Source organism: Nuphar pumila, chromosome 4 (genome assembly GCF_984573655.1).
Source record: "Nuphar pumila chromosome 4, dmNupPumi1.hap1.1, whole genome shotgun sequence".
Classification (NCBI taxonomy): domain Eukaryota; kingdom Viridiplantae; phylum Streptophyta; class Magnoliopsida; order Nymphaeales; family Nymphaeaceae; genus Nuphar; species Nuphar pumila.
This window is the reverse complement of record NC_143252.1, coordinates 119,331,626-119,345,226: the sequence shown is the minus strand read 5'-3', so window position 1 is coordinate 119,345,226 and position 13,601 is coordinate 119,331,626. Positions and strand designations below refer to the sequence as shown.

The 13,601-nt window shown below is 39.7% G+C and overlaps 1 protein-coding gene across 8 annotated transcripts in view; it reads right to left on the bottom strand.

Moving 5' to 3' along the window:
* Positions 1–13,601, bottom strand: part of LOC149840809 (uncharacterized) — a 122,896-nt gene that overhangs the window by 53,578 nt on the left and 55,717 nt on the right. The window lies entirely within an intron of this gene.

Here is a 13,601-nt window from a genome sequence, read left to right as displayed (position 1 = left end):
GATCCATCTGCCCTATAATATTACACCGAAATTGTCTCCCAGGTCTGTTCCAGCGATTTTAGAGATTTCTAGAATTGATCATGTGACAAGAATAAAAAGAGCTTTGGAAGGAAGAGGGGGACTTCAGAGTTGTGAGCTGCAATGATTTGTGGACTAGTTATTTAGACTTCCAGTTCCCAGAATTATTTACAAATGGACCCATAAATCAATTAACCACTCTGCACCAGCTGGCAGAGAAGGGAGCACTTGGATCTGAGTGTATCTGAAAGGAAACCACCCAACTGATTTCCTTCAAGTTATGATATTTGATTGTATTGCATAGTTTTTTTTTTCTTTCATGCTTGTACTGGTGGGTCAACTAACCCCAGCTTGCCAGTCCCCAAAAAAAAAAATCCCCTTATCTTTCTGCCAATTTCAATAATGTTAACAGTTTTGTACACCATGAAAATTAAAAATATTACCAATACCAGATATTTGGGAGCCACCACAATCACGTTTCAAGAAATAGAGAGGAGAAAGAGAGAGAAAATGGCAGCCACACTAACAATGGGCGTGCCCTAATCCTCTTTATATATGATTTGATACACTTTAGGCATAAGCCATTAAAATACATACAAATTATAATATGCCATTATACAATGTAAACATAACTAGATGCTCGGATCTGGATCCAATCCATATCCAAATCATGTCTTATCACCCTCCCTCAAGTTGTGCATGGTCTTGTACCATGGACAACTTGTTCTTTAGAAACCAAAACCGATGCTTTGTTAAGCTTTATTGAACAAGTCCGCAACTTGATTTTTTGTTCGAATGTGATGAGGCTCAATCTCCTTGTCTTCAACGTTCTATCTGATGAAATGTTGATCTATCTCAATATGCGTTGTGCGACCATGATGTATGGGGTTATAAGCAATATTAATAGCACTTTGATTATCACACAACAAAAGAGATTGATAAACTCCTTCTCCTAGATCAGCTAGAAGATGCCTAACCCATGTAGCTTCAGTTGTCCCAGCTGCCATAGATCTGTATTCAGCTTCAGTATTGGATCTAGCAAGAGCTCTTTGTTTCCTACTACTCCACGATATTAGATTTCTTCCAATGAATATATAATACCTAGAAACAGATCTTCTTTTACCTGGATCTTTTGCCCAATCTGCATCTGTATAAGTGATGATTTTGTGCCCCTTGTTGTCAGGCCAATTTCTCTGATAAAGAAGACTATCTCCAATGGTTCCCTTCAAAAATCTTAAAATTCTCTTCACAGCATTAACATGACCAGTCCGTGGTTCGTGCATGAATTGAGATACGTGATTAACAGAATAGACAATGTCTGGCCTGGTGAAGGTAAGATATTGAAGCATCCCAACAATGCTCCGATATCTAGCCTCCATCATTAAAACTCAATTTTTGATGTAATACACTAGGCGTGTTTAGGGGTTTGCAATTTGTCATTCCTGCCCTGCTCAAAAGACCAAGAGTATATTTATGTTGTATAAAAGTTAAAACATCACATTTTTTATTCACTTCAACCCCAAGAAAATGTCTTAAATCACCAAGATCTTTCATCTTGAAATTTTGCATCAGCAATTTCTTTAATATCGGTATATGACTATTAGAATTACATGTAAGAATTATGTCATCAACATAGATAAGTAATAAGAGAGTAACATCTTTATCCTTGAAAATAAAAAGGGAATGATCAAGAGAGCATATGCGAAAACCATGATTTTGAATCTTGAGAGAGAAACTCTCAAACCAAGAGCGAGAGGCTTGCTTCAATCCATAAAGGGCTCTTTTTAGTTTGCATACATAGTGCTTGGGATCTCCTTCAGCATATCCAGGGGGTTGTCCCATATAAACTTCTTCCTTAAGGTCTCTATGTAAAAAGACATTTTTTACATCTAACTGACTCAATTGCCAACCATGGTCAACTGTCAAAGATATAACAATCCGTATTGTTCTCATTTTAACCACGGGACTGAAGGTTTCATTATAATCTTGTCCATATTTCTGTGTAAAACCTCGTGCCACAAGTCTTGCTTCATATCTCTCTATGAACTCATCAGGCTTGTACTTAATCCTATAAACCCACTTGCACCCTACAACATTTTTCTCCTCAGGTCTAGGAACAACTTCGCAAGTTTGACATTCATGTAGAGCATTCATCTCTCAATTCATAGCTTCTATCCATTTATGAGATTTAACAGCTTGATAAAAGTTGACTGGTTCCTCATGTTTCTCAACTTGTGACATGAATAACTGAAAATCCATGAAAAAATTATCATAGCTGACCTACCTATGAATGGGATGATGTATCCTTTCTGATCTTCATAATGGAGATTGACTCATATCCTACTCTGCATTATCTGAGACAGGATTTCTTTCTCTTCGAACATAAACTTCTTCAAGCCTTTCATTTTCTGAAGTATGTGAGGGTTCGAGAGTCTCTTCATTTGAGCTTAATTCTTCACAACCTGACTTATAAGTAAGCCCTTCACTGCCAACAAGTTCTGCACTCATCTAGGGATCATAAACTTCAACATTTCGTGATGAGTTCTGTTCTTGAGGCAAGAACGTGTTCTCAAAATTCTCTTTATCAAAAATAACATTTCTAGAAATCTTGATACGTTTAGTGACAAGATCATAACATCTGTATCCTTTATAATCATTTGCATATCCAACAAACCTACACTTCACGGCTTTATCCTAAAACTTATTTCTCAGAGACTTGTCAACATGAACATAACAAACGCAACAAAAAATACGCAAGTTATTATAACCAGAATGTTGCCTAAAAAGAGTAAAATAAGGAGACTTGTTATCAAGTATTCCCATAGGCAGGCAGTTAATCACATGCACCGTAGTGTGAAAGGCTTTTGTCCAAAGATTAATAGGAACATTACTATCATGAAGCATGCTCATAGCACTCTCAACAATATGGCAGTATTTACGTTTAGCCACTCTATTTTGTTGAGGGATATGTGGGTAAGACACTCGTCTACTTATCCCATTACTTCAAAAGAAAATCAATGAAGTCATTCAAAGAATATTCACCTCCACAGGTTTTTACGAGTACACAGAAGTCTTGAAATAATCTAAAAACTTCGAACTTGTGTTTCATGAAGTATATCCAGGTGAAACGAGAGTAACTATCTATAAATAAAACATAATATTGACTCCCAAAGAATAAACAGGAGTTGGTCCCCATACATCAAAATACACAATTTGAAAGGCTTTTGATGCTCTTTCATTAGCAAGGCTAAAAGAAGTACAAGACTATTGCATAACTGACAACTTAAACACTTTTTACCATCCAAAACAAGATTTAGACAATCAAATTTTCTGATACAAGTTTATTAATAAAACCACGACTACAATGACCCAAACAACTGTGCCACAAATCTGGCTTATTACAATGAGAAAGACTGTAGACATCTGTATGACTAGACTTAAGATTCTCTGACACTGGTTCCAAAAGGAAAGACTTCAAGACAGAAGACGAATGAGTAGTGGGATCATCCTTGAAGACATACATGTTTTCGCGTCGCTCTCCCTTAGCGAATGTCTCCTTCGTTGGAAGATCCTTAATGTAATACTCGTAAATTTTATCAGATAAATAAACTTAAAATTTACGTCCTTAGGTTGTTACAAGGATACTTTCATTGTTTTATTTTTTTATATCTAATTGGATCTCGGATGTCCTATTTGGATCTTCGATGACGGATCCTTAAAATACTATTTGGATCTTCGATAATTGGATCCAGATAAATACTTAATAGTAGATTTTAATTTTTGGTTCGGATCCTTGATATTGGAACCTCGATATCAGGGTTAGATTTGATATTGGATCCAAAAACTATTATGTGGATCTGCGAATTTATAAGTAGATCTTAAAGGGGGAAAACATTATATAGGACCCATAATAGTTTATTTTGGAGCCATATACATCTACTGAAGGTTTGGATCCAAATTACATAATTTGGATCCATAGTTTCTGTTGAGAATAGGTGGTTCTTTGCTTAAGTTATTTTATATTAGAGGTTTTCTGATTTTTTGTCCTCATAAGGACTTACTTGTAATTTCTCTTTTTGCCTCTCTCTATTTAATATAGAGAGAAGCCCTAATTAATCAAGTTAACGAGTTCTAATCTCTCAGCCGTCTCTCTCTCTCTTTTCTCTCTCTCTCTCTCCCTCTCTCTCTCTTCCTCTCTCACTCTACCTAGGGTTCGGGTCATCACTTCTCTTCTTCTACATGGTATCAAAGCCAGCGATCTCAGGAGCGTGATCTACATCCTCGAGCGTGATCGATCTTATCTCAGAAGCGTGTTCTACATCCTGGAACCAGGTGTGCATTATTTTTTAGATCTGATGACAGATCTGGCCTAGATTTGTTATCAGACCTAACGAGCATAGTGGGAGTGAGCCCTCAGGTCAGGCAATCGTAATTTTTTTTTTCTCTCGTGAGCTTCACATGTCGTGACCTCTGGGTGTGGCAGCTGATAGCAGACCCTAACGTCGCCTGCCATGATGTGTTTATCGTGTCCCTATTGTGACTGTTTTGTCCTTTGAAGAAAGGAACTTGTTGGTGGCTGTCGTGATTTACATCATCTGTAAATATGATTTCAGCGACAACTGTCGTGATTTTAAGCCTCTGTCGTGAGTGCAGCATCTGCCGTGACCCTTCATGCTGTCGTTATGATGTCGTGATTGTTTTTTCCATGCTGTCGTGATTGTTTTCAGCATCGGAATCTCTGTAGTGGAAACAACAAGTTTTTTTTTGCTGTGTTGAAAATCATCATGTTTATGTGAAAGTTTTTTTGTGAGGGAGGCTGATGCGTGACTGTTATGGGTGTGGGCTGCTGTTCAAGATTCATGTGTGTGGGATGCTGTCCACTACTGTCGTGAAAATTGCAGGCGTAATTCCTGTGGTACTGGGAAAATTTTCTCTTATGGCCTGCTGTTCCTTACTGTCGTGGTTTCTTTTTTGGTGAACAGCTGCTAGGTTGCTTGAAATCTGTCCAGATTTTTATCTCTACTGAAACAGAAATATTTGGTTAGTATGGCTGAAACTTCAAAATGTGATTCCAAATTGGAACACATTGGAGAATATAAAGCATTTGTCAACCCCTTCTCGTATGGCTCTTCCGTAAGGTTGAATGAAACCAACTATGCCAGATGGTCCAGAACTTTTATGATGTCGGTATCTGGACATCGTCGAAAACATATTCTGTTGGAAGGCGAACCCACTGAGAAATTGGGAAAATATGTTACTTGGGATGAAGATAATGACATAGTTATGTCATGGATCATGAATAGTGTCGAACCCCATATTGCAGATGGATTGATCTACTATAATACAGTCAAACTGATGTGGGACAATCTTCGTGATACATATTCACAAGAAACAAATGTGAGTCGTATCCTGCAAGTCGAACAGGAAATATATAATTTGCAACAGGGAGATCAGACCTTGGCCCAGTACTATGCCTCGGTCAAAGCTGCGTTTGAAAGACTTAATGCTCACAGGCCCCTTTGTTGCTCGAAGCAAAAGGATCATCAAGAACAAACCATGGTTGCTCATTTTCTTACAGGTCTTTCTTCAGATTTTTCGGTTGCAAAAGTTCAAATGTTGACTGGATCAGATGTTCCCACTCTTGCTGATGCTTACAATCGTCTGAGTAGACTTGCGATCTCTCTGCCCCAATCTCAGCCTATGACTCAGTCATCTGCTCTTTTTGTCCCATCTAGTTATGGGCGTGGAAATATTCAGAATATCAGAGGACGAGGACGTGGACGTGGTATGGGAGGCAGAGGAAAGCTTCAATGTACATTCTGTGGAAAATCTGGCCATTTAGAAGATCGTTGTTGGGATAAGCATGGTCGGCCAACCTCTTCTTCATCAAAGTCATATACTCCAAAAGCAAATGTTACTACTATCGAGGCAACAAATGTACAAGAGAATATCACTGCAAATGAAAGCAGTATCACCCTTAGTCGTGCTGAATATGATGAATTGATTGCTCTTCGACCTGTGAGTTCCACCCCTCCTGTAGCTGGTGTTGCCTATTCAACCGGAAATCTTCTTCATCCGACCGACAGTAAGTGGGTTATTGACTCTGGTGCATCCAGACATTTGTGTGAAAATTCACGTGTTTTTTCAGAACTAAAGGATATTAAGGCTCAGCTTGGAGTCTCATTAGCCGATGGGAGTTCCTCCCCAGTTGTTGGTTAGGGAAATATTTCTATATCCTCCTCATTATAGTTGAAAAATGTTCTTCATGCTCCAAACTTTCCTCAAAGTTTACTTTCTGTTAGTTGCCTTATAAAAGAACAAAACTGTAGAGTAATATTTGATCCAATGGGTTGTCATTTTCAGGATTTGCTGACGGGGAAGAAGATTGGTGGAGACTATGAAGAAAATGGAATTTACTACCTACATCATCCAATGGGTTCGGTTCATGCAGCAGTGGAACATTCCTTTAGTCCTGTTCAGTGGCATCGTCGTCTTGGTCATCCTTCATTGTCAAAGCTTCAGTCGGTATTTCCTCAGATTCCTTCCACCACATCATTTCAGTGTGAAGCATGTCAGTTGGGCAAGCATCATCGAAGTTCGTTCCCTTCGAGTCAGAGTCAGTCTAGTAATAAAGTTTTTGAACTCCTTCATGCAGATGTATGGGGTCCTAGTAAGATTCCTACTAGGACTCAGTGTCGTTATTATCTTGTTATTGTTGATGATTTCTCTAAGTTATCATGGGTATTTTTAATAAAAGAACGATCTGAAGTTCCAAGTATTATCAAATCCCTAATTCTTGAAATAAAAACTCAGTTTGAATCTACGGTCAAGATTGTTCGCACTGATAATGCTCTCGAGTTTAAATCAAAAGGTCTGTTACAATTTTACCAAGATCATGGCATCCAACCCCAAACTTCTTGTGCTTATTCATCTCAACAAAATGGGGTGGCTGAGCGGAAACATCGACACCTCCTTGATGTTGCCAGGACCATTATGATTCAATCAAATGTTCCTGCCTTATACTGGGGCGATGCCATTACCACTGCTTGCTACCTGATCAACCACATGCCTTCGTCTTCTGTGGGTGATCAAATTCCATTACATATCCTAAAACCTAATGCCCCACTTTTTTATTTCACACCAAAAATATTTGGATGTGTTTGTTTTGTACACAAACTTGGCCCTGACCGTGATAAATTAGCCGCTCAAGCTACAAAATGCATATTTATCGGTTATCCAAAAAATCAAAAGGGCTATCGATGTTATGATCCTATCTCTCGTCGAGAGTATGTCAGTGCGGATGTATCTTTCCTGGAATCCTCTCCATATTACTCTAGTTCCGGTTCACTGCTGCAGGTTAATCCAGTTGAATCTTTTCCCTTACCTATTCCTCCTTTTCCTTTGGAATCTGTGCCTACATTACCGAACCAAACTTCATCCTCTTCCAGATTTAATAATCCTCCATTGGTATATGTGCGTAGAGCTCCACTTCCGCAACAACCTTCATCTTCTTCTTCTCCTGAGGTAAGTTCGACTGACAATAGTGATCTTCAGGATGATGATAACAGGCCTATTGCTCTACGAAAGGGGACAAGACAATGTACCTTATATCCCATATCTCATTTTGTCTCTCATGCCAGAATTGGACATCAGTTGAAGTCTTTTGTTTCAGCCTTGTCTGCTGAAACTATTCCTCTGAACTATCAACAGGCAACACTTGATAATCGCTGGAAGCTGGCTATGCAAGAAGAAATGACAGCTTTAGTATCTCAGCATACCTGGGATCTCGTTGATTCCCCAGCAGATGCTGACATTGTTGGATGTAAGTGGGTATATACAATAAAGTACAAATCTGATGGTTCTATTGAAAGGTACAAGGCCAGATTAGTCGCGAAAGGGTATACTCAGACATATGGAATTGACTTCTTTGAAACTTTTTCTCCTGTTGCACGGATGGGTACCATCCGTCTTGTTCTCTTAGTAGCTGTTCAACATGGTTGGAGCTTATGCCAATTAGATGTGAAAAATGCAATTCTATATGGGGATCTATCTGAGACCGTTTATATGCAACAACCTCCAGGATTCGAGGTTGAGGGGGAGTGTCAGAAGGTGTGTAGATTGAGAAAGGCGATTTATGTCTTGAAACAAAGTCCTCGTGCATGGTTTCAAAAGTTGTTTGAAGTGATGTCAAGCTTTGGCTTTAATAGATCAGCAGCAGATCATACACTTTTTATAAAGAAAACTAGCTCTGGCATAGTTGTTATGGTGGTATATGTGGATGACATCATTCTTACAGGAGATGATGTGAAAGCTATTGAAGCCACAAAGGCTCATCTTCAAAAACACTTTGTTACAAAAGATCTTGGTTCACTCAGGTATTTTCTGGGCATAGAAGTTGCTAGGAGCCGTGAAGGGATTGTCTCAACGGAAGTATGTTCTTGACTTATTAAAGGAAACGGGCATGTTGGGAGCTAAACCAGCAAATATTCCCATGGACCATAAAGTTCAGTTGTTTGAAGAAGGGTCAAAACCTGTTGATAGCAAAAGCTATCGCTCCCTAGTAGGGAAGCTATTATATGTAACTGTGACTAGGCCGGATATTGCTTTAGCAGTAAGCAAAGTTAGCCAGTTTATGGACAAACCAACTGAAGTGCACTGGAATGCAGCCATAATGATTCTCAGATATCTAAAATCATCCCCTGGAAAAGGGTTATGGTTCAGGAAAGGTGGAACTCTGGAGATAGTAGCCTATTCTGATGCTGACTATGCCTGATTCTGTGTGTTTTTGGGAGACAACTTGATTTCATGGAGAAGTAAGAAACAAACTGTGGTTTCCAGGTCGAGTGCAGAATCAGAATATCGGGCTATGGCCCAAACTGCTGCTGAATTGATGTGGGTTTGCACTGTTCTTCATGACCTCCAGGTGAAGGTTCCCTCTCCAATGACCATGATGTGCGATAACAAAGCGGCAACATATATAGCAAACAATCTTGTCTTTCATGAGAGAACAAAGCACATTGAGGTTGATTCCCACTATGTAAGAGATATGATTCAAGCTGGTCATATCACTACCAAATACCTAAAGTCGGAAGACCAAGTTGCAGATATGTTTACAAAGCCCCTTGCTAGGCCAAATTTTTCAAAGTGTTGTGACAAGCTGAGCATGATTGATATCTATGCTCCAGCTTGAGGGGGAGTGTTGAGAATAGGTGGTTCTTTGCTTAAGTTATTTTATATTAGAGGTTTTCTGATTTTTTGTCCTCATAAGGACTTACTTGTAATTTCTCTTTTTGCCTCTCTCTATTTAATATAGAGAGAAGCCCTAATTAATCAAGTTAACGAGTTCTAATCTCTCAGTCGTCTCTCTCTCTCTTTTCTCTCTCTCTCTCTCCCTCTCTCTCTCTTCCTCTCTCACTCTACCTAGGGTTCGGGTCATCACTTCTCTTCTTCTATAGTTTCAATCATGTAATAAAGAGAAAATTTTTGGAGCCAGGATCCCTATCAATTGGGGGTCCATATATATATATATATATATATATATAATCATACACATGTATTAGAAAAATAAAATAATAAATAATATAACAATAAAATATATTTGGATCCACAGCTAGACCCATATGGATCCAACCTGCAGACCCAAACAACTGTTGAGTCACGGATCCAACCTGCGGATCCGAATTCTAGGCGAATTTGTGGTCTCACGCTGCAAGTGAACCTCGGATCCAACTCACGGTTGGATCTCGGGTCTCGGTCTTGAACCCGAACCCGGACTGCGCCCCGCGTACATACGGTAAGTAAAGAAAAAAAATATGTAATATAAGGCAACCCGATAAGGGTTGCCTGATAAAAAAAAGCTGGTTAGGGTTCAGAGTGAACCCTAACCCTCGTAAGGGGAAATCGCAAAGGGGCTGGGGGAAAGGGTAGCTCAGCCGCCGGGGTGGGGGTAATGGCCCTTCCGTTTCGAGGGCCACCCTCCTACAAATCCCCTCTTCTCTCTCTTCCTCTCACTCTCCTCTCCTATCTGTTTCTGTCTACTCGCTCTCTCATCTCTCATCTCTCTCTTCCTCTCTGGTGATCTTGTCCACGTCGGTAGAGTACCGTCGTCGGCAAGCCTGCCGACCATCTACTGCTGCCATCGCCTGCAACTGGAGTCGTCGGCGACCTCCCCAACCGCGACCACCACCTTCTCTTCGCAGGAACATGTAGGTTTTCCTGTTCTTTTTCTTCTTTTGGGTATTTTGTGTGTCGAGCATGGGGAGTGGGCTGCCGGATTCCAAAGAAAGAAGAGGGAGGGGTGTCGGTGCCGAAAACCCTAGGTTGTTGCACTAGGGATTTCCGATGAACCCCTAATCCTGAAACCCCAAATCAACGATTTGGGGATTTCAGTATGCTTGTAATAAAGGGAGTTTCGATTTCAATAAAAAAAAGGACCAAGTATTAGATTCAAAATCTTGAAAATAAAATGGGTTCCGGGCGGCTGCGACCTCATATTTTGGGGGTTCTTGCCTAACCCTAACCCAAAAATCTCAAATCCAATCGATTTGGGGGTTTCCTTGCCTAACCCTAACCTGTAAAATCCCCAAATCAAATCGATCTGGTGTTTCGGCTGAGATATTGGATAGCCCCAGCCGTGGGGTTTCCGATTTTTTGAAATGGATAACCCCAGGTTTGGGGGTTTCCTATTCTGGGACTCGATAAACCAAATACGGAAGGGGGGTTCGATTCTTGGTTGTACACTGTAATACATTTTAGGATTTCTTAGTTATGTCAGTCACTATTTTAATGCATAAATTGTTAAGACGTGAAGGGGTTCATAAATAATAGTAATTTTTTTATAATAGCAATTCTTTTAGTAGCAGGTTAGCAGAACATAGTATGTTATGTGATTGGCTGTTAGCCGATCCTTTGAGTCTGCTTCATTTAATATTACATAGCATTATTTATGAAACCCCTGTGGTGCTTAATTGAGTCTGTTTAATTTAGTAAAGTCTAACCTGTTATCAGATTTGATTTCTAGTCATTTATCTATTCCTATGCTGTTATTAACTGACATTAAGTCTGAATACCTATGTTTTTAAGTACCTATTATCAGACTTGATTTCTATTCATTTTTATCAGAATTGAATTCCTCTGATTACATGTGTTCATTTATGGTCTTACACATTTGTATATCACAGTGTTGTTAAAAGCGCGCCTCAAGCCGCAAAAAGCGTGCCTCGCCTTGAGGCGCACTTAAAAAGCGCAACAGCCTCAAGGTGTACGCCTTGAGGCGAGGCGCGCCTCAAAGTGAGGCGCGCATTAAACATCGGATGGCCCGGAACCGAGTTCGACCCAGATCCGGACCCGTATTCTCGAAAGATTGAGCACTTGTGTCTTTAAAAAAGACACAGGCGCTTCGGGGCGAGGGAAAGCCCTCGCCCCTTCTCTCTCCACTCCGTCCCCTCTCGTCCACCCCCACTGCTCGCCGTCGGCCACCACTCGCCGCCGGCCACCACTCGCCGAACATCGCCTCTGCTGAGAAGGGATCGTAACCAATCGAATGATGAGAAGAATAGGTTTCTCTGTTGGAATCCCTCTGGTACTGGGACTCCCCTTCTTCCGTTTCTTCTATTATCTGAAGGTTGTGCAGAAGTTGGATGTACCCACGTGGTTGCCCTTCACCGTCTCCTTTTTCTTCTTTGGTTCTGCTCTGTTGGGGGTGAGTTATGGGATTGTGTCCTCTAGTTGGGACCCTTTGAGGGAAGGGTCCCTTTTGGAATGGAACGAAGCTCAGAGGAACTGGCCAGTTTTCTGGCAGTCGCTGTGGGGAAGATCAGAGAAGAAGTAGTGGCGCTCCAATATGTATTTTTTATTGTGTAGTTCCAACTCTTGTGAGAGAAACCGCAGGCAAAGTGTTGCGAGTTGTTCCTATAAATTCTTTGTTTTGCTGCTTACCTTATTATTGGTTTTCACCTATCTGAGATACGCTTTTATCACGATATTTTGAAAGAATATATGTCGAAAAAAACAATATTTATGATACATCTCTTATTTGAAAGTGCCACCTTTTTATCACTGTATTAACACAAATAAAGAAATGTCTAAACTCTTAAAAAAGGATTGCAAAACCCTCCAGTAAGTTTAGTGAAAGCTATGTAGTCTAACATGAACTTATAATTAAATGGTTTGTTGAAACTGTAGAGAGAGAGAGAGAGAGAGAGATGGTTCTGCCAAATTGTCGTTGCTAAAATATGTTTTTCAAATGTGGTGTTGGGAATAGAATTGCTGAATGGTGTGCAGAGGATGTTGGGGAAACCGCAACACATCTCTAGTTCAAGGATCCCAAACACAGCATTGATGGTTAATGAGATTCAGGATTTATGTTTCGTATATGCTGTGAAATAAGAGCTCGCGTCCTGTTTAATCGCAGTTTGGTTAGATTTTCCCTTTGTTCAATTGTATATCCACAATCTAAAAGCTTTTATGGATTTCTGTGGATTCCCAGTTAAATCTTTTCCTTCTTTGAATTGTCTTGCCTATTTTTATGCAAGCCATCTGAGCCATGTTTCAAATATCTGGCCAAGACATCACTGAGATAACCATATTCCAAGTTATAATTTGTATCATAGAGATGATTAAAGTGTTTGGCTTGCAAGTAATAAGTTTTAGCGTTCAAATCTTTTTGGTTTTCTTTTTTTTTATCTCCATCTACAGAAATAGTATCCAACAATTTACACAGCATCAAATCAGGCCGCTTCTTCCTTAAACAACAGTGCAGCATTAAGAGTTTTTGAACGATCTCACTCCTAAGAGCACCCGTGTCCATTCATTGCTTCCTCCATATAGGCAAGCCAAATAGAATTGTTGGACAACACCGACAAATAAACCAGCCGAATCCTCATCATTTAGCATATCAGACAACACATCAGTCTCAGGCAGAATGATATCAAATGGGCTCTGCAAGACACCAGCCACCCTGATAAAACTGGCAGCATCATGAAGTGCATAAGCAACCCGAATGCACCCGAACAGACTACGCTACCTGAAACTCTAACTGCAAAATGTCGGGAGGCTCCCAATCTGATGGAAACTCTACCTGAAACTCGTGTTGGTTGGCGCTTCATCAATAAAGCATTTTTTATTTATTTATAATTTTAGATCATTTTTATAGTTTTTTTAAGTTTAAAAAAAAAATTTTTTTGAGGCTTACGCTTTGCGCCTCGAGGCTTACGCCTCGCCTCAGATTTTGGTGGAGCGCCTCGCTACGCCTCAACACTTTTCACAACACTGGTATATCATTAAAGTATGTATACTTTAAGAATTTCCTGGTAATCATACAAATGTTTCATTTTTGTGTATGCATGCTTCCTTATTATATTGATCAACCGGGTGAATGGAATAAATGTTCAAAACTCATGATCTATGGTAGAAGTTACAACTATTATTTGAGATTGTTGTCTTTAATGAAAATCTTGAATTAATAAACAAAGGTATTTTATCCTTGATGTGTTGTAGGTTTTCAGCCTACTGGCTAATGTTAAACAGTTGTTTATATTCTGTACAAAGATAGTGGAATAGTGAACATGCCATTTAGTTAATCA